At 36.1% G+C, this 23,866-nt stretch overlaps 4 pseudogenes across 4 annotated transcripts; all 4 read right to left on the bottom strand.

Moving 5' to 3' along the window:
* Positions 1-5,842: 5,842 nt before the first annotated feature.
* Positions 5,843-6,538, bottom strand: LOC309866630 (annotated as a pseudogene). Its single transcript has 2 exons — positions 6,468-6,538; positions 5,843-6,349 (listed from the first exon to the last, which is right to left on the bottom strand). The product of its transcript is annotated as an uncharacterized misc_RNA (transcript).
* On the bottom strand, positions 6,535-7,263 carry LOC309866629 (toll-like receptor 11; annotated as a pseudogene). Its single transcript has one exon. The product of its transcript is annotated as a toll-like receptor 11 (transcript).
* A 38-nt stretch (positions 7,264-7,301) lies between these two features.
* LOC309866628 (vacuolar protein sorting-associated protein 29 pseudogene) lies at positions 7,302-9,398 on the bottom strand (annotated as a pseudogene). Its single transcript has 2 exons — positions 8,913-9,398; positions 7,302-7,315 (listed from the first exon to the last, which is right to left on the bottom strand). The product of its transcript is annotated as a vacuolar protein sorting-associated protein 29 pseudogene (transcript).
* Positions 9,399-13,398: 4,000 nt separating this feature from the next.
* On the bottom strand, positions 13,399-14,478 carry LOC309866627 (olfactory receptor 11H12-like; annotated as a pseudogene). Its single transcript has one exon. The product of its transcript is annotated as an olfactory receptor 11H12-like (transcript).
* Between the last annotated feature and the right edge of the window lie 9,388 nt (positions 14,479-23,866).

Genomic DNA, 23,866 nt, shown 5'->3' with positions numbered 1-23,866 from the left:
ACAAACACTGGGGTGCACATGCTCCTTCTTTTTACTACATCTGCATATTTGGGGTAAATACCCAGTTGTGCAGTTGCTGGTTCATAGAGAGTAGCTCTATTTTTAACTTTTTGAGGAAACTCCATACTGTTTTTCAGGGTGGCTGTACCAGTTGCATTCCCACAAATGGTGGCAGAGGATTCCCCTTTCTCCACATCTTCACCAACATTTGTTGTTCCTTGTCATATTAATTTTAGCCATTCTAACTGGTGTAAGGTGGTATCTCATTTTAGTTTTGCTTTGTATTTCCCTGATGACAAGTGATGTCGTGCATCTTTTCATGTGTCTGTTGGCCATTTGTATGACTTACTTTACTTACTTTAGAGAAGTACCCCTTTATTTCTTCTGCTAATTCTTGACTAGATAGTTTGATTTTTGGGTTTTGAGTTTGAGTTCTTTATACATCTTTGATGCCATCACTTTATCTGTTATGTCTCTTGCAAGTATCTTCTCCCATACTGTGGGTTGCCTTTGTTTTCCTGAATGTTTTCTTTGCTGTGCAGAAGGTTATTATCTTTTTTTTTTTTTTTTATGCCAGTACCATGCTGTCTTGGTGATCCCAGCTTTGTAGTTAAAGCTCGAAATCAGGTAACAGGATGCTCCCTGTTTTATTTTTGTTTTTCAACATTTCCTTAGTGATTTGGGGTCTATTCTGGTTCCATAAAAATTTTAGGATTATTTGCTCCAGCTCTTTGAAAAATACCTGTGGAATTTTGATTGGAATGGCATTAAAAGTATAGATTGCTCTAGGCAGTATAGACTTTCAAACAATGTTTATTCTTCTGATCCAAGAGCATGGAATGGTCTTCCATCTTTTTGTGTCTTCTTCAATTTCTTTCATGAGTGTTCTGTAGTTCCTCGACTACAGATCCTTTACCTCTTTGGTTAGGTTTATTCCCAGGTAACTTATGGTTCTTGGTGCTATAGTAAATGGAATTGATTCTCTAATTTCCCATTCTGTATTTTAACTGTGAGTGTATAAGAAAGCCACTGATTTATGTACATTGACTTTGTATCCTAGGCAGTATAGACATTTTCACAATGTTTATTCTTCCGATCCAAGAGCATGAAATGGTCTTCCATCTTTTTGTGTCTTCTTCAACTTCTTTCATGAGTGTTCTGTAGTTCCTCGAGTACAGATCCTTTACCTCTTTGGTTAGGTTTATTCCCAGGTATCTTATAGTTCTTGGTGCTATAATAAATGGAATCAATTCTCTAATTTCCCTTTCTGTATTTTCATTGTCAGTGTATAAGAAAGCCACTGATTTTTGTACATTGACTTTGTATCCTGCCACATTGCTGAATTGCTGTATGAGTTCTGGTAGTTTGGTGGTGGAGTCTTTTGACTTTTCATATAAAGTATCATGTCATCTGTGAAGAGAGAGAGTTTGATTTCTTAATTTCTGATTTGGATACCTTTTGTTTCTCTTTGTTGTCTGATTGCTGTAGCTAGGACTTGTAATACAATGTTGAACAAGAGTGGTGAGAGTGGGCATCCTTGTTGTGTTCCTGATCTCAAAGGGAAGGCTCTGAGCTTTTTCCCACTAGGATGATATTTGCTGTGGGTCTTTCATAGATAGATTTGATGAGGTTCAGGAATGTTCCCTCTATCCCTATACTTTGAAGCTTTTTAATCAGGAACAGATGCTGGATTTTGTCAAATACATTTTCTGCATCAATTGAGAGGACCATGTGGTTCTTCCCTCTTCTCTTATTGATTTGTTCTATCACATTGATTGACCTGTGAATGTTGAACCATCCTTGAAACCCATGAATGAATCCCACCTGGTCATGGTGGATTTTCTTTTTAATGTGTTGTTGGATCCTGCTTGCTAGGATCTTGTTGAGAATCTTAGCATCCATATTAATCAGGGATATTGGTCTAAAATTCTCCTTTTTGATAGGTTCTTTGCCTGGTTTGGGGATCAGGGTAATGCTGGTTTCATAGGAAGAATCAGGAAGTTTTCCTTCTGCTTCAATTTTTTGAAACAGTTTCAGGAGAATAGGTGTTATTTCTTCTTTGAAAGTTTGGTAGAATTCCCCAGGGAATTTGTCAGGTTCTGGGCTCTTTTTTTTTTTTTTGAGGTTTTTGATCACTGCTTCAATCTCGTTACTAGAAAGTGGTCTATTCAGGTTGTCAATTTCTTCCTGGTTCAATTTTGGGAGTTTATAGTTTTCCAGGAATGCATCCATTCCATCTAGGTTGCTTAACTTATTGGCATATAACTGTAAATAATAACTTCTGATGAGTGTTTCTACTTCCTTGGTTTTTGTTGTGATCTCCTTTTTCATTCATAATTTTATGAATTTGGGCTTTATCTCTTTTCTTTTGGATTAACGTGGCCAATGGTTTATCTATCTTATTGGTTCTTCCAAAAAACAGCTTCTAGTTTCATTGATTCATTCTACTTTTTCTCTAGTTTAAAAACAGACACATAGGCCAGTGGAACAGAGTAAAGAGCCCAGATATGGACTCTCAACACTATGGTCAAATAATTTTTGACAAACCAGGAAATAATATACAGTGGAAAACAAACAGTCTCTTCAATAAATTATGCTGGGAAACCTGGAAAGCTATATATAGAAAAATGAATTCTCTTACACTGTCCACAAAGATAAACTCGAAAAGGATAAAAGACCTCAGTGACTCAGAGACAGGAATCCATCAGAATCCTAGAGGAGAACATAGGCAGTAACCTCTTAGACATCAGCCACAGCAACTTCTTTTAAGAGATGTCTCCAAAGGCAAAGTAAAAAAAAAAAGCAAAAAAGAACTTTGGGATTTCATCAAGATCAAAAGCTTCTGCACAGCAAAGGAACAGTCAAGAAAACAAAGAGGCAACCCACCAAATGGGAGAATATATTTGCAAATGATGGTGCAGACAAAAGGTTGATATCCAGGATCTATAAAGAACTTCTCAAACTCAACACACACAAAACAGATAGTCATATCAAAAAATGGGCAGAAGATATAAACAGACACTTCTCCAATGAAGACATACAAATGGCTAGCAGACACATGAAAAATGTTTATCATCACTAGCCATCAGGGAGATTCAAATTAAAACCACATTGAGATACCACCTTACACCAGTTAGAATGGCCAAAATTAGCAAGACAGGAAGCAACATGTGTTGGAGAGGATGTGCAGAAAGGAGAACCCTCTTCCACTGTTGGTGGGAATGTCAATTGGTGCAGCCACTTTGGAGAACAGTATGGAGATTCTTCAAGAAATTAAAAATAGAGCTTCCCTATGACCCTGCAACTGCACTACTGGGTATTTACCCCAAAGATACAGATGTAGTGAAAAGAAGGGCCATCTTTACCCCAATGTTTATAACAGCAATGGCCATGGTCACCAACTGTGGAAAGAACCAAGATGCCCTTCAATGGACAAATGGGTAAGGAAGATGTGGTCGATATACACAATGGAGTATTATGCCTTCATCAGAAAGGATGAATACGCAAGTTTTGTATCAACATGGATGGGACTGGAAGAGATTATGCTGAGTGAAATAAGTCAAGCAGAGAGAGTCAGGTATCATATGGTTTCACTTATTTGTGGAGCATAACAAATAGCATGGAGGACATGGGGAGATGGAGAGGAGAAGGGAGTTGAGGGAAATTAGAAGGGGAGATGAACCATGAGAGGCCATGGACTCTGAAAAACAACCTGAGCATTTTTAGGGGCTGGGTTTGGGAGGTTGGGGGAGCCAGTTGGTGGGTATTAGAGAGGGCACGGATTTCATGGAGCACTGTGTGTGGTACAAAAACAATGAATTATGTTACACTGAAAATAAATAAAAATTAAAAAAACAAATTTTATTATCTTGATGAAGAACCAAAAGTTCATTTTTGCTTTTGCTTCCCTTGTCTTTAGAGACATGTCTTGCAAGAAGTTCTGTGACTGAGGTAAAAGAGATTACTTCCTGTGCTCTTCTTTATGATTTTGATGGATTCCTCTCTCACATTTAGGTCCTTCATCTATTTTGAGTTTATCTTTGTGTATTGTAAAAGAGAATGGTACAGTTTCATTCTTCTGTATGTGGCTATCCAATTATCCCAGCACCATTTATTGTCTTTTTTCTGTTGGATATTCTTTCCTGCTCTGTCAAAGATTAGTTGATCATGAGTTGAGAGTCCATTTCTGGAGTCTCTCTTCTGTTCCATTGATCTATATGTCTGTTTTTGTGCCAGTACCATGCTGTCTTGATGAACACAACTTTGTAATATAGCTTGAGTTCAGGCATTATGATACCTCCTCAGCTTTGGATTTCTTTTTCAACATTTCCCTAGCCATTTAGGGTCTTTCTGGCTTCATAAAAATTTTAGGATTATTTGTTCCAGCTCTGTGAAAAATGTCAATTCTATTTTGATTGGGATTGCTTTGAAAGTGTAGATTGATCTGGGTAACATGTATATCTTAACAATGTCTATTATTCTAAGAATACCTAAACGACCTGGAGAAGGAAAGCAAATAAAGTCTGAACCAAGCAGGAGAAGAGAAATAATAAAGATTAGAGCAGAAATCAATGAAATACAAACCACAAGAACAGATAAATAAAACTAGAAGATGGTTCTTTGAAAGAATTCATAAGATTGATAAACCTCTGGCCACACATGTCCAAAAAATTGAAAAGACCCAAATTAATAAAATCATGAGTGAAAGGGGAAAGATCATGACCAACACCAAGGAAATACAAGAATTTTAAGAACATATTATGAGCATCTATATGCCACAAAATTTGACAACCTGGAAGAAATGGATGAATTCCTAGAAACTTATAAACTACCAAAACTGAAACAGGAAGAAATAGAAAATCTGAACAGACCAATAACAAGAAAAGAAATTGAACAGTAATTAAAAAAAAGAAAAACTCCCCTGAAAACAAGAGTCCAGATGGCTTCCTGGTAGACCTCTACCAAACATTTACAGAAGAAATAATATCTATTCTACTAAAGCTGTTTCCAAAAATAGAAATGGAAGGAAAACTTCCAAACTCATTCTATGAGGCCAGCATTACCTTGATTTGAAAACCAGAGAAAGACCCTATCAAAAAGGAAAATTACAGACCAATATCCCTGATGGACATGGATGCCAAAATACTCACCAAGATATTTGCTAATAGGATCCAACAATACATTAAAAGGATTATTCACCACAACCAAGTGCTGATTTATTCCTGGGCTGGAAGGGTGGTTCAAATTCATAAATCAATCAATGTGATTGATAGATCACATTAATAGAAGAAAAGACAAGAACCATATGATCCTCTCAATAAATGGAAAAAGCATTTGACAAAATACAGCATCCCTTCTTGATTAAAACTCTCCACAGTACATAGGGATAGAGGATGCTTACCTCAATATGATAAAAGCCATCTTTGAAAAACCCACAGCAAATATCATTCTCAATGGGGAAAAACTGAGAACTTTCCCCTTAAGGTCAAGAACACAACAGGGAAGCCCACTTGTACACATTTTGTTCAACTAATACTAGAAGTCCTAGCAACAGCAATGAGACAACAAAAGAAGTAAAAGGCACTCCAACTGACAAAGAAGTTGATCCCCAGATATTCTGTACCTTGTGATCAGACCAGAAGTGTACATGTTACAGGAGAGGAAGCTGTAGAAGGAATCTCTGGGATTTATAGCTAGATAAAATGTAGAGCCTGCAGCCTCAGAGAGGAAAGTGATATAGGGAAAGGAAATAAAACTGGTATTGTTCAGATGGAGCAATATAGGGGAAGTCTGTAAGGTTAAGACTCTAATAATTAGAAGGGTTCTCCACTGAGGACCTAAACTAGAGGCATATGTTTGCCCATATTTCCATGCTGAGCAGTACTGGAAGCCAGGGAAGACAGATATCCAGAATCTCAAGAGAATACAGCAGTAGGTGCCTCAGCTTCTGGGAACTTTGGTACTGCCTTCCTGAACTATGCTCTAAATGGGTGCCCAGAGTGTCAGTGGGGTAGGGGCAGGAAGAGAGGAGAGCCAGCCTGGCTTTAGCATCTTAGTTTGGTTCCAACTCAGATCTCAGGTCTTCAGCTATGGTAGCCCCTCTGGGTTCTCACTAGTTAAATTGGAGATGTAGTTAACATTCAGTCAGAGCCCTTGGAGTTGAAGAATTGGGGAGAAGCCCCTATATGGCAGAACATATGGCTCTTTGTGGGACAGATGGAGCATTTTCAGATTTGAGCTGATCAGTCCTGGGAACACCAAGGTTGGGACCAGCTTCTTCATTGACAGATTGAGCCTCTGAAGCTGGCTGAAGGCACTTAGGAACTTGAAGGGAGGTAACTTCAGGTCACTGACATGAAGGCTGAGGAGTTCTAGTGAGTGTCAGCTTGGGTGATCCCTTTCCTCTGTGTTTTGGATTTGCTTTCTGTGAAGGGCAAGTACACAAAGCTCAAAGTAGCCTGCCCCACTTCCCGACAGTTTTTCTGTATCTGTCTTCACAATGGAGAAAGAATCCAAGTGGAACAGCCCTGAGTCTCATTGTAATGTACTCAGTGGAGTGCTATTCAGTCTCAGGAAGCAGAGCTGGAGGCCATGTAGAGCTCTGCCATGCACCCAGCTCAACTTCAGGTTGGCAGACAGATCCAGCACCTCTAGGAGAGGGGTCGATGGATCAAGGCTAGTGGTAGGAGAGGAACCAGGGAGAGGCTTGGGAAGAGCCCTAGAAGTTCCCTCTCTGTTAGACAGCTATGCCTCAGGGTTATATGAATAAGGTTGATGGACAAATGGATATTATATCTATAATTCAGGTGATAACCATGGAAGGAAAGGGTGTTGAGGAATCACAAGAGCTCTAGGGCATCTGGAGTAAGGAGCAGACTCCAGCAACAGGGAGTGTGATGCTCAAAAGGTGATGTAGCTGGTTCAGTCCTTCAGATGTCCCAGATGTAATCCCAGTGTTTCTCAGCTGAAACCTGAACTGTGTTGTGAGGAAGTGTACAAAGGCATCCAGTTGGCAGGATAACAACTGTGCCCCAGAAGCACTGCCGTTAGTCTCAGCCTTGTCTTTAATGGTGGAGCATGATGCAAAAACATGAAGTCCTGGGGCCAAATAATAGAGTGTGATATAGTAGGAGATGCTAGGCAACATTGCTATTATTGCTACGCTACAATCAAGAGTAGTCCCTGCCCAGATCACTCATCAGAGGCTCATCAAGTCCTCCAGTAGAGAGAGAAAAGAGTGAAGGAGAACAGAGGTCTTTCCATCCTTGATATTGGTTTAGGAAAAGGGGAAAAGAGGAGTGTCAAATGTGCCTTCCTAAAGACAAAAAGCCAATGGAGATAGAAACAGACAAGCAAGAAAAGCCTACAACTTGCAACAGATACCAGCAGAGAAATGGGCAACATTTCCCAATCCTCCTGTCAGGGATTATTAGTGAAAATTTCTAAGTTCTAAGCTGAAGATTTCAAATTTCTAAGCTGTGGGGAGCCCTCAGCTATGAATGGCTACTTCCAAGATCAGGTAGCAGATTTATTTGTCTTGTTACAAGGTAGATTGGAGGAGAAAAAATAATAATGATACAAACATCATAAGACTTGAACATTCACTCTTATTTGATCCTTAGCCTTGTGATCTCTGTGATATATGTGGGATAATGTAGTCTTATCCTTATTTTACTCATGAGGGAATGGAATGTCAAAAACGTTAGGTGACTTACTAGATGTCACAAATAAAAGTGACAGAGTTAGGCTATAGCCTGGGTTTCCTGCTTCCAACTTTGGTGGTCTTTCCAATACAGAAGTTCTCAGGTAGGACTAAGGAAACATTTTAAGTGAAGTTTTGATGCTGTTTGTGTCAAGTTTATGAAGATAGCCTCAAAAGTTACTTCAGGTAAAATACAAAGGAAGTGGAAAAAGTGAATTAGAGAATGAAACAGAGGAAAAGCAGTAAAACAAAAATGAAATCTTCATACTTTTGAGTTCAGAATATAGTGATAGAGGTAGGAGGTCCCACTGACACTTTCTCACTGCTTTCTTATTCTTCTCCAATGGTAAGGTCTCTAGTTCCTCCTTATGAAATGACCAACCACCATATGCACCCCTTCTAGGTCCTAGAAAAGATTGAGGCAGGAGGCCAGTCTAGCAAAGAGAGATGGCAACTAACAAAAGTGAGGGCATTGTCCTCCTGGTAGTTGGGGCTTATTCAGTAAGTCATGCCTTTGGGCAAAGGAGGATCTGGTATTAAAAGATACAGACTTTTCTGTCTCCTGAACTTGAGTTTACCATGAGGATAATATTCTGGGGTGATCACATAAAGCTGGTTTCAGAAGCACTAAAGCTCCCTTTCCTTGACCACCAGATTTGTATGTGCTTCAGGTTCAGTGAAAATTTCAGAAGAGGCCTGAGGAGAAGGGCCAGGGGAGGCATTGTCTAGATGATTTGACCTTGCCAAATTATCAGCCTCATTGTGAATGTCACTTGACATACTTGATGCTAAGTCATTCTATTTTGCTGGCTGGTCCCTTGCATTTTATGTTTTATTTGTTTGTTTTTATAAATGAAAGGTAACTATTTATTACCAAAGAGAAAAATGTATACAAGAAAATCTAGATTCTTTTTCTTCATGCACTGCGTTTTTGTAGTGAAGTTCCAAATATCAACTCTGAGGGTATTTGCAAGAGTACGTTTTACTTAGCACATGACCATTTACTGTGTGGTGGACATTTTTTCATAGAAATAATACAAGAAATGGAGTATATTCTCATAGTTTATAAGAAGCTCAGAACATTGTATTAACAGAAAGCAATATTATATTTTACTGTAAAATATCATAAAAATGATATGATCTTGTGGTTCATAAATGCTTAATTATTTGATTTGAACAGGGGAATGAAAAAAAAAACAGCAAGACAGGCCTGGCTTTAAGACATTTTTGTATTCAATTCCTTTTACTTTTACATCATCTCCAATTAGCTGATACATGTAAAGGACAACTGTAGAAGCCTGAATATCCACTGATACAAATGAAGGAGTAATGTTTGTTGCTAAGAAATTATATGCTTCAGTGGCAGAACCTGGGTTAATGTAAGCATTTTTTTCATGCTCAAATGCTTCAAATTTGTATGTGTACCCTGAGTTAAGAATGTCCTTATCAAACTGCCCTACAATAGGGCTAAGCTGGCCATGTCTCCAATGCAATAACTTGTTGCCTATGGATCAAACCAATTTTGAATTGCCCAGCAGTCACAACTTTTTGTTCTGGATAATTCAGATTCTCATGAAAGACTCCTCTCACTATATGAACATCACTGATCAGAGTCTTGAGGTAAGTCATACCTCTCTTTGGTGCAAAGTTTTCCAGTACAGAGGATGTGCTGAACCTTTCCTGATACCAGTGGTTTTTAAAATTTAGTCAGCAAACTGTTTCACTGGCATGGGTTGAACAGGTCTCCATACCGACACTAACTGGAGAGAGAACAATCTTTATCTTTAGAGGGGGATCCCTTCAGATATGGACTTAAGTACATAGTTGATGTGATGATGTAGGAAGCATCCTGTCACTGTGCTCTGCTCAGTCACTACAACCATTGCTACTTTCTTCCTTGGGCTCCTCAGTAACCCCCTTGCATTTTAGAAAGGCTGTTTCTTGTGCTTACACTGTAGTCTCTCACTGTGTCAACTAGAATGCCCTGTGGGGCGCCTGGGTGGCTCAGTGGGTTAAAGCCTCTGCCTTTGGCTCAGGTCATGATCTCAGGGTCCTGGGATCAAGCCCTGCCTCAGGCTCTCTGCTCAGCAGGGAGCCTGCTTCCTAGTCTCTCTCTGCCTGCTTCTCTGCCTACTTGTGATCTCTCTCTCTCTGACAAATAAATAAATAAAATCTTAAAAAAAATAGAATGCCCTGTTATTCTTGATCCTTTTCTATTCTAGTATCTAGAAGATTTCAAAGCCTGAAATAGATCTCAGACCAAGGAGACATAACGTCACTTGGGCAGAGATCCTAGGAATACAGAACTATTCTGGACTGTAGAGTGAATATCCTTTGTCCTTAGGAAATTTGTATTTGATGGAATACCTGAGCCATCACTCAGATTGTCCACAAATGACATTTCCTCATTTGGCAAGTTAAATTAAAGTTTTAGCCAAATGTTTCCCTTAATCTCTGCCACTACCTAACTAGCATGAGGCCTCTGGCTTCCCCTACAGGGGGCCATCATTTCTATGTAGGGGAGATTCTCTCTTTTTGTTTTCTTCCTTATCAGTTTCTGCTACTTGTTCTATCTTGTCCACAAAGCTTACCTGGTATTGGGGTAGCAGTTAGTTTACTTTTGAGCAGAGGAAATGAGATAGAGTTAAAATTTCACAGGAAGAGTTCTTTCTCATCTCCTACAACAAGGATATAAATGCCTTTCTTCTGTGATTCTTTCCTCCACAATGGCCTATGCCCTCTCTCACACATAGATGTGACACCCTCTTAAATTAAAGTTGGGAAGAGATAGGGGAAAGAGGAGAGTGCTTTGTTAACTTTGTAACTTCTACCAAATCTGCACGATTTTTTTTCTCTCTTTTCTGCCTTATCAACTTTTTCTACTTCATGATTTCTTCTTTCCTTGTCTGGTTTGGGGATTTCTGTTCTCACTGCTTCTGTATCATGTTCTTCTGATATTTGAAAGAATAAGACTCTTCTCCATTTTCCAGGAGAATTTCTTTCTTCTTTGCAATAAGAGCAATGCCCTAGCTCCACCATTTCTATGACTTCCCTCTCCAGCTTCTTGGTAGTCTTAGTATTAAACTTCTCTGTAGCAGGAAGATCGAAAAAGAGCCCATAATCTTACTAGAGGGAATTTGACCTTCAAACCAAGGCTGGGGGTATAGAGGAGAAAGAAGAAGAAAGAGAATGGTAGATTTCTATCTGAATGGTAAGATCTTCTTTTCCAGAGGATATGAGCCATTAACACATAGAAGAAAATCATGAAATCAGAGCCAGGACTAAGTTTGGGCAATTTAGTATTCCAAAGATGGAAAGGTTCCCCACACTCTGATTCATATCATGCTTGACTTGATTGAAGCCATATTTGAAAAATTTTTGCTGGTTTTTGGAGTAGCAATTATACAAATTTAGTTATAAAGATATTAAAATATCTTTTCATCATCCCAATCATTAATTTTTCTTAAGCATGGACAAGTTATTCTTTCTTGCTTGCCTTTTAAATCTTTAAACTAGAGCTAATGATAATATCTTCCTCACAGAATGGCTGTGATAATCAGAATATAATCCTATACATAGTATGTATGCAACTGATTTCAATTAATATTTTTCACTTGGAAAGCTTTTTATCACTTATAAAAATACTTTGGCACACTCTCTCAATTCATCCACACAATTATCCCTATATAAAGGATGCTACATTTGATTTTTTCAAACTGGGTATATTGCCACCAGAATAGAATTGAGATTGTATTAAGAACGAAGATAAGAAAAATGGATAGTAAGTATGCAGGTAACACACTCTGCCATGCATGTGTTGAGTGTAAAATAAGAAAATGAATACAGTGATGGAAATTAAGAACGAGACCCTTTTCTCAATGACACCACTTTAGGAGATTGATATTCAAGCAAATATTTATATCCAAATAAACAACAAGAGAGACTGAGTCAGTGGCTAGAAAATGCTTGAAAGACAAAAACAAAGAACAAGAAAACAAACAAACAAAAAAGAAACACTATAAAGCCTAAGATTTTAGTCAAAACTTGTGAATGTGTATGGAAAAATTAAATATAGATTTGTTTCCCAAACTTCAACAAATCACCTCATGTGGTACTTAAGATAAATGAATGAATGTGATGATGAAAAATATTTTAATACATTCATATTCAAATTTATGTAATTTTTGCTCCAAAAGGAGGCAAAAAAAAGTTCAAAAAGAGTTTCAGGTAAGTCAAGCATGATAAGAATCAGAGTGTGTCCATTTCAAAAATCACAAGTGCAGCCTTATATTTTAAACTGAGAAATCCTTTCTCTCTCAAGAAACTATTCTAAGATAGAAACCCCAGTGGGAAAATTGATACATGCATATAGTAGTCTCACATCCTGGATTTTCCAGAGGCAGTTTTAGATTAGATGATGAGCCCTAATCTAATTTGCAAGACATCATCAGACAAAACTTTATGAAGATTTAATTGAGTTATTAATTTTTACAATAAAATAATGGAAGGTACTGTATAACACAATGATGGCTAGTGGGTGGAAGAGTTTCTGAATCCCTGGATTAAGAAATTCTAAGCTATCATTAATTAATTAATTCTAAGCTATCATTATTATGTAGTTGGTGACCTGCATTTTTCTCCTAATCCATTTTCTGGAAAGTCCCTTTCTTACATCCTGCAAAAGTAAGTTTCAAGATACTTGGAAGAATAGTCCTCCTTCTAGGAAAATATTGATCTTACCACATAAAAATTTACAATCCATACCACACTGGTTGAATGGAATATTAAAGTTCCTAAAAAGCAATGGTCATAAAAAGTTGTTATAATGTAGGAAAAAATTTCATATCAAATATACATACATATAAATGAAAATGTAACAATTTCTTAACAATTTCCCTTACTGTTCTTTAATACTGTTGCAGCAACAAATAATAATGAACTATCAACTTGTTTTTTTGAACTTAAGTAACTTATTATAAAGTAGATCATTTCCCTCTCCACATTTTAGGAAGAAAACACAAATGACCAATTAAGCTTTTAGTGAACCTTTGTTTACTAAAACATGTACACTCTAGTGAACCTTTGTTTAGGTAAAAATATTGACACTCAGAATACTGTATATCTGAATATTTTGACTGATGTTGTTAGAATTAGAATTAGTCCCTTAAGGAGCTTAGAAAGGGGTAATGTGTAAGGAAAACAAACAATGTATGTCTAAATGTCATTAGGCTAGCATAACATTATGGTCCTATAGAAATTTTAGATAATTGCTTTAAGGGTTTATTTACCAGGGATAACCTAATCACTGAAATAATAGAGTCAATAAGAAAAAATAAACAAAACAAACAGAAATAAATACATTTTTCCTTTTATTTATAAATAACTAAAACAAAATGAGATAATATAATTGATCCCAGAACTATTAATCTAAATCATCAAATGGGACACAGAAATTTTTGTCACACAAGAACCATATGAACTACCCAGAAAACACCCAGATGTGTACATTCCCTAGTTCATTATACTCTAAGTGCCAAAGAAGAACCCAGTACTTCCATTTATCTGTATAATCCGGCCACTTTATGATTATAAGTGGCCACATAGATGTTTTATTTCATAAGCTGATAGAGTTAACATAACTAGACTTATATTTGAAGATTTGAATAACTATACAATCCTGATTGCTTTTTGTGATACTATACTGGCCTGATAACGGGGGGATCATCCAGTATAGTTTCGATGATACTGAGACGCCCCAGAACTTTCCTCAGGGCTGCTTTTATCTCCTTATTCCGAAGGCTATAGATGAGGGGGTTGAAGAATGGAGTTACCATAGTATAGAACAAAGTTGCAACTTTCTGTATACCAGCAGAATGCCCAAGTCTTGGGTTCATATACATGATCATCAGAGAGCCATAGAAGAGTGATACCACAGCCAAATGAGACCCACAGGTTGAGAAGGCCTTGTGTCTCCCAGTGGCTGAAGGCATACACAACACAGCTAACAGGACAAGTGTATAGGACCCAAGGATAAAAAGGAAGTTACCAAAGATAATTAATGAGCTTAAAGTATAGCAAAGTTGTTGGATTGTTGGAGCAGAGGTACATGCCCATGCAAACAATGGCCCTAGGTCACATACAACATGGTCAATAATGTTTGGACCACAGAAGGGCATCTGAGAGATGAATACAATGGGGATCAGGAACCACGGAAATCCACAAACCCAACAGATAATGACCAGTTTGGTACAGAAGTGTCCAGTCATGACGTTAGGGTAGTGCAAGGGATGGCAGATAGCAAGGTACCGATCAAGGGCCATGACAGCCAAGAGGAAACATTTGGATGTTCCCAAAGAGAAAAAGAAATAAAATTGGAGGAAACATCCAGTAAAGGAGATGGTCTTTTTATATGAGAGGAAATTGACCAACATCTTGGGAACTATAGACGAGACATACCAAATCTCTAGAAAGGAGAAATTTCCCAGGAAAATGTGCATGGGGACATGGAGTCAGCATTCATACCACAAAGCACAAGCAATGGCCCCATTCCCTGTTACAGTCAAAACATATGTTGTGGTGAAGAGTGAGAAGAGAAGGATCTGAATCTTCCACTCACAAGAAAAACCTAGGAGTATAAATTCTCTTACAGAAGAAAAGCTGGAGTATGACGCAGAAACATTCATTGGGTCAGTAACCTGCAAGGTCAAGAGACATATTGTTATCAGTTAGGACTAGTTTTAAATGTGCTCCTTTTTCGAATGAAGAAAAGACAATGAACATGGGGTCATTTTTCAGAAGAATCATCAGTTAGGAAGAGAGTGTAGTCTACTTGTTCTTGGTTACGTACTCTGAGTTTTGGGTATAGTAGCAGCTGGCTGCACAGAAACAAACTTTGCCTGCTTCTGAATCTCTTCCTCATTATGGTACCATGATAGAACTAAGTAAAGTTAAATTCTTTTTTTCTTTTAGAAAGAAAAAGATAGAGAGAGAGAGAGATGGAGAGAGAGAGAGAGATATGGAGGAGGGGGCTGAGGGAAAGGGAGAGAATCTTAAGCAGGTTCCACACTGAGCATGGAGTGCGATGCAGGGCTAGATCTCACAACCCTGAGATCATGACCTAAGCTGAAATCAAGAGTTGGACATTTAATCAACCGAGCCACCCAGGCACCCCAAGTTAAACTCATTTTGTAAAGCTTATTATTTTGGAGCAGGGACTATGTATGATAGTTTCTGGATAACATAAAACATAAAGTTAACACTTAATACATTACTAGTTTCTTATCCTAAACCCATCTTATAGGGCAATAGACTGAGTAAAGAAGGTTTTGATTTTACTATTTACATCCCAGTTAAATATGTTGCTTAATATATAATTTAAATATTAAAATAAATAGACATGTTGTATAGTAAGTAATTTTAAGGCCAACATGCCTCATTTCTATTGCTATTTCTGTTAGCTTAAGCATCATAAAATGTCATACCACAATGTTACTCACCAGCATGGACTTTTAATATTACAGTGTTGCAGTGTCTTCTGTTGGAACCGGTGGCTTTAAATTTTCACAATCTTTTACCTGCAACAGTTTGCAAAATAACAGCTAGGTGTGGGAGTTTATTTTTTGAAGACTTCCACTCCCATAAAATTTGGAATTTTTTTAAAAAAAATATCATTTTGTGCTTGCTTCAGCAGCACATATACTAAAAAATATCATTTTTTAAGTTAAAAATTTGCACCATAAAACAGAAGCCAAATACTTTTTTTGTTGTTGTAAGTAGATGTATTCATCCACATGCTCATGGAAAAGATGTCAGGGATCTGAGTTCCCTGAATTTTTTGTGTGTGTGTGGCAATACGCAGGGATGTGAGTTCTGAAAATTTATGAGGGCTTACATTTGGGACACAAACATAAAATTTTCAAAAGCAATTTTTCTTCCAACCTATTGTCCACACCAGCGCTTGGAAAAGACTTTTAGAATGATTTGGTGGAAGCTGTCTTTGTGCTTCTTTTTGTAGTATGTATATATTTTTTAAATATTCCAAACCAGGAGCAATAATGAACCAACACTGAGAAATTTCGGAATTAAAGGGATTGACACAGAGGTGTTATGACCTTCTGCAGTGCTCACAAGGTAAAGATAACATTATTTGGAAACCTACGAAATCTTTAAAGAACATGTTTGATGAACCATATACTTCTTTGTCCAGCTGGATAAAGAGTTTTATTGCCTTACAAAAATTAAGAATATACTTTATCACATGTTCTTGTGAGAATTGGGCTCTATAGCATTAGGAAATTTCCTCTCCTCCAAGGCAATGAATCTTTAAAAAATTAATGATTGCATGTTCTCTGAGGAACTAGTAAAGAGTAATAACTTTTGAGGCACCATATTACAGAGTTTCCTTGTCTGGAATATGGATTCCAGAAAGTTTCTAGAAGACACAATTTGAAGAAAAATAAAGTACAAATCACCAAAAGTATTGAAGTTCAGAAACACTTCTTTTTTTTAAATATTTTAATTTAATTTTTAGGTAGTAAACATATGGTGAAATGTTGATTTCTGGAGTAGATCTCAGTGGTTCATCACTTACATGCAACACCCAGTGCTCATCATAAGTGCCCTCCTTAATGCCTATCACCCATCTAGCCCATTCCCCACCCAGCTCCCTCCATTAACCCTCAGTTTGTTCTCTATCATTAAGAGTCCTCTATAGCTTTTTTCATCTCTCTCCTTTTGTCCTTTCCCCCCTTCCCATATGTTAATCTGTTTTCTTTCTTAAGTGTTACACATGAGTGAAATCCTATGGTATCTGTCCTTTCCTGACTGACTTATTTCATTTAGCATAACACATATAATATACACTTAGTTCCATCCATGTTATTGCAAATGGCAAGATTTAATTCTTTTTGATGGCCGAATAACATACCATTGCATATTATACTCCACGTCTTCTTTATCCATTCATCAGTTGATGGGCATTTGGGCTTTCTTTGTAGTTTGGCTCTTGTTGATAAGGCTACTAAAAACATCAGAGCATGCATATCCCTTCAAATCTATATTTTTGTATCCTTTGGGTAAATACCTAGTAGTGAAATTGCTGGATCATTGGGTAATTCTATTTTTAACTTCTTGAGGAAACTCCATACTGTTCTTCAGAGGAGCTGCACCAGTTTGTGTTCCCACCATCAGTGCAAGAGGGTTTCTTTTTACCTGCTTTGTCTCCAACACTTCTAATGTCTGTACATGTGTTGGAAGATACAGAAGTAAAGTATAGCAAGCCTAAATGAAGAAAATGTTGAGATACAGAGCACTGTAGGCTATTGTAAATAAAAATTTGTAGAAGTTAGTAGATTTTTGAAGGACAGAATGGCAGAATTCTTTAGATATAAAAGAAAAGAGCAAGAAGTGCCAGTATTTAAGTTAATTGAGTTAAATACTACAGAGGAACATGTGGCTTCCCAATTAATATGACACAAGTATTTCATTTCATTGATTAGTGTCCCATTTTTACCTTAATTTGTGTAGTATGGCTAAAATCCCTAAGTGAGAATGAATGCTCATACTACATAGTGTAAAATGATTGAGAACATTAAGAATCTATGACATAGGAATACGGATCTGTGGATCACAGACCACTTGACAAATTTCCAAAAGCAAACTCCTCACATTGAAAGACTAACAGGGAAAAATAGTATTTAGACCTTTATTACCTCTTAGTTATACTACTTTAAGACTTAGGAATTCCTAAAAGATCACCTTGATCTTATTACTTCCTTGCTCAAAAAACATCAATGGTTTTATTATTTGGAAATTTCCACATTCTTCACAAATTGGTTTCAGATTACTTGTTTAACTTTTCTTACTCCCTTTTATAGATAAATTGGACAGCATTTCATTCTCTGGATAGCTTTCAGCTTCTAATATTCATTTCTTTGTGGTCTCTTTGTCTACTTAGAATCTTTATTACCTCCATCTATACCTGCAAAAACCTCATCTGTCCTTCAAGATCTATTTCAAATGACATTTTTCTGTAACATGTTCTCTTATTCTCCTAACCAAAGCAACTTTTCCATCTATGAATTTTTATTTAACCATCTGTGTATCATTCTTAAGACACTTGTCCTCAGCTGCTTTATGTTATACTTATTTGTGTACTTAGCTGTTCTCTCCTCCCAGGTTGTAGTTTTGAAAACAAAGAATAGATATTAATCAACTTCAAATTAATCAACATGATAAAAATACATTGTATTTACTTGTCCTCATTAGATATTTGTTGAATAAATGACATCTTAAAATTATATGAGCTTCCCTTCCTCATTCCCTCCCCTCCTTCCTTCTCTCCCTCACCCCACCTTTCGTTCTTACATCTGATTGTTGTGGCTAGGCCGTCAGATACTTTTTTGAACAAAAGGGTTAAGAGTGCACATTCTTGTCTTGTTCCTGACCTTAGAGGGAAAGCTCTCAGTTTTTCACCATTAAATATGATGTTAGCGGTGGGTTTTTCAGATGGTCTTTATTTTGTTGAGAGTTTTTATCACGAATGAATGTTGAATCTTGTCAAATCCTTGGTCTGCATCTATTGAGATTATCATATGATTTTTAACCTTCATTTTGTTAATGTGGTATATGATGATTGATCTGTGAGAATTGAACTATCTTGCATCCTGGGAATAAATATCACCTGATTGTGATGAAGGTGTTTTTAATCTGTTGTTGTATGTGCTTTGTTAATATTTTGTTGACAATTTTTGTATCTTTGTTCATCAGAGATCCTGACCTATGTAGTTTTCTGGTTTTTTTTTTTTTTTTGTAATGTCTTTGTCTGGTTTTGGTATAACACTAATGGTGGCCTTGTAGAATGTATTTGAAAGGTTTCCTTCTTCTATTTTTTGGAATAGTTTGAGGAGAATATGTATTAATTCTTCTTAAAATGTCTGATAGAATTCACCTGTGAATGCATCTGGTCCTGGACTTTTATTTTTTGGTAGATTTTGATTACCAGTTCAATATTCTTATTTGTAATTGGTTTGTTCAGATTTTCTGTTTCTTCCTAGGTCAGTTCTGGGAGGTTATAGTTCCAGGAATTTGTCCCTTTCTTCTAGATTGCTCAGTTTGTTGGCATGTAATTTTTCATAGTATTCTCTTATAGTCCTTTGTATTTCTTTGTATAGTTCTTTGTATTTCTATGGTGTCTGTTGTTACTTCCCCCTTATTTCTGATTTTATTTATGTGGCTTCTTTATCTTTTTTCCTTGATGAATCTAAGGGTTTTTCAGTTTTGTTTATTTTTTCAAATAACTAAATCTTGGTTTCATTGAATTTTTTTCTTTCTTTCTTCCTTTTTTTTCTTTTTTTTTAAGTCTCTATATCATTTATTTCTGTTATGCTCTTTATTATTTCCCTTCTTCTACCCTCATTGGGCTTTTTTTTTTCTTTTAGATTGATTGATTGATTTGACAGAGCAAGGAAGCACAAGCATGCAAAACAGCAACAGGAGAGGGAGAAGCAGACTCCCCACTGAGCAGGGAGCCCAGTGTGGGACTGGATCCCAGGACCCTGTGATCGAGACCTAAGCTGAAGGCAGACATTCAAATGACTGAGCCACCTGGGGGCCCCTGTCCTTTTTTTTTTTTTTTTTCTAGTTCCTTTAGGAATAATGGTAAACTGTTTGAATTTGAATATTTTCTTATTTCTTGAGCTAGGCCTGTATTGCTATATATTTACCTCTTTGAATTCCTTTAGCTGTTTCTTTTCTTTTCTTATTTTTTAATTCTAGAGTAATGGTGATTCTTTTATTAACATATAATGTATTATTTGTTTCAGGGGTATAGGTGTGTGATTTATCAGTCTTACACAATTCACAGCACTCACTATAGCATATAACCTCCCCAAAGTCCTTCTCTCAGTCACCCCATCCCTCCCATCCACCTCCACTCCAGCAACTCTCAGTTTGTTCCCTGAGCTTAAGAGTCTCTTATAGCCTGTCTCCCTCTCTGGTTTCATCTTATTTCATTCTCCCTCCCCTTTCCCCTTTGATCCTCTGTCTTATTTCTCAAATTCCTCAGAGTAGTGAGACCAAACAGTAATTGTGTTTCTCTGATTGACTTATTTCACTTAGCATAATATCTCTAGTTCCATCCATGTTGTTGTAAATAGCAATATTTAAGTTTTTCATGGCTGCATGGTATTCCATTATAGATGGAATATATTATTTATATATAAAGGAATTTATTATATATATTCCATATATGGAATATATATAATATGGAATTATATATATTATATATATTATATATAATATATATAAAATATGAAATTATATATATTCCATCTATAATGGAATACCATGCAGCCATAAAAAACTTAAATATTATATAAATATTATATATAATATAGATTATTATATCATATATATTATATATATAGATTATTTAGATGTAGATATAGATATAGAACATAGGTTATATATACAGATATATAGATATATAGATATATACAGATATATAGATATATAGATATAGAATATAGATTATAATATATATAAAATAGATTAAAAAGTATATATATATAATTTTTTATCTATTCACCTGTTGATGGACATCTAGGCTCTTTCCATAGTTTGGCTGTTATGGACATTGCTGCTATAAACATTCAGGTGCATGTGTCCCTTTGGATCACTACATTTGTATCTGTGGGTTAAATACCCAGTAGTGCAATTGATAGGTCATGGGTAGCTGTATTTTTAAATTTTTGAGGAATCTCCATACTGTTTTCCAGAGTGGTTGTATGAGCTTGCATTCCCACCTCATGCCTAAAATTAACCAGTCAGGAAATGACAGATATTGACGAGGATGCGCATAATATGTTCTTAACTATAACTGTTTATATTTCTTTGGTGTTGGTTGTGATCTCTCCTCTTTCATTCATGATCTTTTCTCTTTGCTAAGTCTGGCCAGGGTTTTATCAATCTCATTAATTCTTTCAAAGAACCAGTAACTAGTTTTGTTGATCTGTTATACTGTTCTTTTGGTTTCTATTTCATTGATTTTTGCTCTGATCTTTATTATTCTCTTCTGCTGGATACAGGCTTCATTTCCTATTCTTTCTCCAGCTCCTTTAGATGTAGGGTTGGGTTATGTATTTGAGAACTTTCTTGTTTCTTGACAAAGACTTGTATTGCTATGTATTTTCCTCTTAGGACCACCTTTGCTGCATCCCAGAGATTTTTGAACAGTTGTGTTTTCATTTTCATTTGTTACCATGATTTTTAAAAATTCTTCTTTAATTTCCCAGTTAACCCATTCTTTCTTTAGTAGGATGCTCTTTATCCTCCACGTATTTGAGTTCTTTTCAACTTCCCTTTTGTGGTTGAGTTCTAGTTTCAAAGCATTGTGGTCTCAAAATATGCAGGGAAGGATCCTAATCTTTTGGTACTGGTTGAGACCTGATTTGTGACCCAGAATGTGATCTGTTCTGGAGTATGTTCCATGTGGACTAGATAAGAATATGTATTCTGCTGGTTTTGGATGGAAAGTTCTGAATATATCATTGATGTATGCTTGGTGAGATGTGTCATTTGAAGGCTTTATTTCCTTGTTGATCTTTCACTTAGATGATTTGTCCATTTCAGTGAGGGGGGTGTAAAGTGCCCTACTATAATTGTATTATTTCAGTGTGTTTCTTTGATTTTGTTATTAATTGGTTTATATAATTGGCTGATCCCATGTTAGGGGCATAGATATTTAAAATTGTTAGATCTTCTTATTGGGCAGACCCTTTAAGTATCATATAGTGTCCTTCTTCATCTCTTCTTATAGTCTTCAGCTTAAAATTTAATTTATCTGTTAAAAGGATTGCCACCTCAGCTTTCTTTTGATGCCCATTAGCATTGTAAATTGTTTTCCACCTCCTCACTTTAAATCTGGAGGTGTCTTTGGGTCTAAAATGAGTTTCTTATAGACAGCATATCGATGGGTCTTGTTTTTTTTTTCCATTCTGATACCCCATGTGTTTTGATTGGGACATTTAGCCCATTTACACTCAGGGTAACCACTGACAGAAATGAATTTAGTGCCATTGTATTGCCTGTAAGGTGACTGTTACTATATATTGTGTCTTCCTTTCTGGCCTTAATTTTAGGCTCTCTCTTTGCTTAGAAGACCTCTTTCAATATTTCTTGTAGGGCTGTTTTGGTGTTTGCAATTTCTTTTAGTTTTTGTTCGTCCTGGAAGATTTTTTTAAAAAGATTTTATTAATATATTTGACAGAGAGTGAGAGATCACAAGTAGGCAGAGAAGCAGGCAGAGGGGGACAGGGAAGTAGGCTCCCTACTGAGCAGAGAGCCCAATGTGGGGCTTGATCCCAGGACCCTTGTATCATGACCTGAGCCAAAGGTAGAGGCTTTAACACACTGAGCCACCCAGGTGCTCCTGTCCTGGAAACTTTTTATTTTTCCTATTTTTCATTGATAGCCTAGCTAGATATAGTATTCTTGGCTGCATATTTTTCTCATTTAGTGCTATGAATATATCATGCCAGTCCTTTCTGGCCTGCCAGGTTTCTGTGAATAAGTCTGCTGCCAATCTAATATTTCTACTGTTGCAAGGTACATACCTCTTTTCTCAAGCTGCTTTCAGGGTTTTCTTTTTGTCTCTGAGACTTGCAAGTTTTATTATTAGATGACTGGGTGTTGACCTTTTTTTATTGATTTTGAGGGGGGTTCTCTATGCCACCTGGATTTTTGTGCCTGTTTCCTTCCCCAAATTAGTGAAGTTCTCTGCTATTATTTTCTCCAATATACCTTCTGCCACTCTCTTTCTTCTTCTGAGATCCCAATTACTCTAACATTATTTCATCTTACAGTATCACTTACTTCTCAAATTCTCTCCTTGTGATCCAATATCTCTTTATTTCTTTTTCTCAGCTTCTTCATTCTCCATCATTTGGTCTTCTATATCACTAATTCTCTCTATTTATCCTAGCAGTAAGAGGCTCCAGTTTTGATAGCTTTTTAAAAAAATTTCAACTTGGTTAGATTTTAGTCCTTTTATTTCTCCAGAAAGGGATTTTATTTCTTCAAAAGGGATTCTCTAGTATCATCTATGTTTCTTTCATGCCCACCTAGCATCTTTATAATCATCATTCTGAACTCTAGTACTGATATCTTAGTAACGTCTGTATTGATTGGGTCTCTAGCATTGGTACTATTATTTTTTTTTTCTTTTTGAGGTAAGCTTTTCTGCCTTGTCATTTTGTCCAGAGAAGCATATATGAATGAGAGAACAAAATGATAAAAGGGTGCCAGAAAATATACACTAAAAGTATACTAAATCAGAAGAGACCTGCAACCAGGGATAGTAGAAAAGGAAAAAATATATGATTAGGCTGGTGAATAGAACAGAGCCACCCACGTGGTTTGGGGTGTATTTTGGTCTGTTTTAAGAAACTGCCCCATATATATATACATATATATATATGTGTATACATATATATACACATATATATATTCTTCCTTCAAAATATATATATTCTATTCTTTAAAATATATTTCCTTAAAATATATATTATTCTTTGTTTAAAATTATTTATTTAAATCATTAGATCATTTAATTATTTAAATTCTTCAATTATTTATTTAAAATTAAAATTACATATACATGGGTAAACACAATGGAGGAATTGAATATGACTGTAAAGAGAAAATTAAGAAAGATTTCAAAAAATGAATTGATAATATAAGCAACTGGTTGGAAGAGGGAAAAAAAAAAAAGGAGGAAAGTGATCAGGCTGGAGACTAGAACAAAGCCATGCACTAGACTTAGGGTATATTTTGGTCTGTTAGAAGAAACTGTATCCCAAAATTTTAATGAAAGAAAAACTTATTTGTATACAGAAAATAAGGTTAAATACAATGATGGGATAGAAGAGGACTATAAAATGAAAATTAAAATAAGATTTTAAAAAGATATTGATGAGATGAAATAGTTCAAATAGGTTAAAATAGGTAAGAGGAAAAAAATTTTAAAAATAGAAAAAAAAAATACTAAAATTAAAAAAATAACTTTGAAAGACTAAAGAATCGTAGGGAAAGAAACGTGAATTCTATGTGATGTATTCTCCTAGCACTGGTGTTCTGCATTTCTCTTTGATCGGTAGACTTGGTCTT

Source organism: Mustela nivalis (assembly GCF_964662115.1).
Source record: "Mustela nivalis genome assembly, chromosome: 6".
Classification (NCBI taxonomy): Eukaryota; Metazoa; Chordata; class Mammalia; order Carnivora; family Mustelidae; genus Mustela; species Mustela nivalis.
This window is presented reverse-complemented; position numbering and strand designations above follow the sequence as displayed.